This window comes from Haliotis rubra, unplaced genomic scaffold (assembly GCF_003918875.1).
Source record: "Haliotis rubra isolate DU_JTF1 unplaced genomic scaffold, ASM391887v1 Scf662, whole genome shotgun sequence".
NCBI lineage: Eukaryota > Metazoa > Mollusca > Gastropoda > Lepetellida > Haliotidae > Haliotis > Haliotis rubra.
Genome location: NW_025767371.1, coordinates 196,835 through 198,927, shown reverse-complemented (window position 1 = coordinate 198,927; position 2,093 = coordinate 196,835).

Below are 2,093 nucleotides of genomic sequence, written 5' to 3'. Positions count from 1 at the left end.
GGAAGTAAAGTCACGTGATTGTAGTTGCGTTTGCGCAACACGTTCATTGTTATTAGTCGTGAACACTGCCAGCATGGTCGGCATTCCCAAAGCTTTTGTTGTAGGTATACTCAACCTGCACAAGGAAAACCAATTATAGGGGGAAAAGGTGATAATTATATTACTGGTACGTCGAGGTAGAGAATTCTCCTACCCAGCCTCCCACCCGAGTCGAATCTCTCTATAAAAAGGTGACTTTCTTCATTTTCAGCAACTGCAGTAGTCTAGACTTGGTATATTTTATACACTTGCATGGGTCTAACCTTGTAAAATATTACTGACTGGCATGGTTTGTATTGGATATAGATCTCCGGGGATTGTATGACATATCACAAAAAGCTGCTTCTTCAAAATTACTGTAGTTACAATTCTTGTCTATAATTTATGGCTAGTGATGTGGTGATGAGTTTTATGGAGAAACAAGTCTATAAGGGACCGTTCATCATTTATGGCTAGTGAGGTGGTGATGGGTTTTTATGGAGAAACGTGTCTATAAGGGACCGTTCATCATTTATTGCTAGTGAGGTGGTGATGGGTTTTATGGAGAAACGTGTCTATAAGGGACCGTTCATCATTTATGGCTAGTGAGGTGGTGATGAGTTTTATGGATGGAGAAACGTGTCTATAAGGGACCGTTCATCATTTATGGCTAGTGAGGTGGTGATGAGTTTGATGGAGAAACATGTCTATAAGGGACCGTTCATCATTTATGGCTAGTGAGGTGGTGATGAGTTTGATGGAGAAACATGTCTATAAGGGACCGTTCATCATTTATGGCTAGTGAGGTGGTGATGAGTTTACGAAACATGTCTATAAGGGACCGTTCATCATTTATGGCTAGTGAGGTGGTGATGAGTTTGATGGAGAAACATGTCTGTAAGGGACCGTTCATTTATGGCTAGTGAGGTGGTGATGAGTTTGATGAAACATGTCTATAAGGGACCGTTCATTATTTATGGCTAGTGAGGTGATGATGAGTTTTATGGAGAAACATGTCTATACGGGACCGTTCATCATTTATGGCTAGTGAGGTGGTGATGAGTTTGATGGAGAAACATGTCTTTAAGGGACCGTTCATCATTGGTGATGAGTTTGATGGAGAAACATGTCTGTAAGGGACCGTTCATCATTTATGGCTAGTGAGTGATGAGTTTGATGGAGAAACATGTCTGTAAGGGACCGTCATATGAGTTTGATGGAGAAACATGTCTATGGGACCGTTCATCATTTATGGCTAGTGAGGTGGTGATGAGTTTGATGGAGAAACATGTCTATAAGGGACCGTTCATCATTTATGGCTAGTGAGGTGGTGATGAGTTTGATGGAGAAACATGTCTGTAAGGGACCGTTCATCATTTATGGCTAGTGAGGTGGTGATGAGTTTGATGGAGAAACATGTCTATAAGGGACCGTTCATCATTTATGGCTAGTGAGGTGGATGAGTTTTATGGAGAAACATGTGAGGACCGTTCATCATTTATGGCTAGTGAGAGAAATGGAGAAACATGTCTATAAGGGACCGTTCATCATTTATAGTGAGGTAGTGAGGTGGAGAAACATGTCTGTGGGACCGTGAGTTTGATGAGTTTTATGGAGAAACATGTCTATAAGGGACCGTTCATCATTTATGGCTAGTGAGGTGGTGATGAGTTTGATGGAGAAACATGTCTATATGGGACCGTTCATCATTTATGGCTAGTGAGGTGGTGATGAGGTTGATGGAGAAACATGTCTATACGTCTCATTTATGGCTAGTGAGGTGGTGATGAGTTTGATGGAGAAACGTTCTATCCGTTCATTTTATGGCTAGTGAGGTGGTGATGAGTTTGATGGAGAAACATGTCTATAAGGGACCGTTCATCATTTATGGCTAGTGAGGTGGTGATGAGTTTGATGGAGAAACATGTCTATAAGGGACCGTTCATCATTTATGGCTAGTGAGGTGGTGATGAGTTTGATGGAGAAACATGTCTATAAGGGACCGTTCATCATTTATGGCTAGTGAGGTGGTGAATGGGTTTTATGGAGAAACATGTCTATAAGGGACCGTTCAT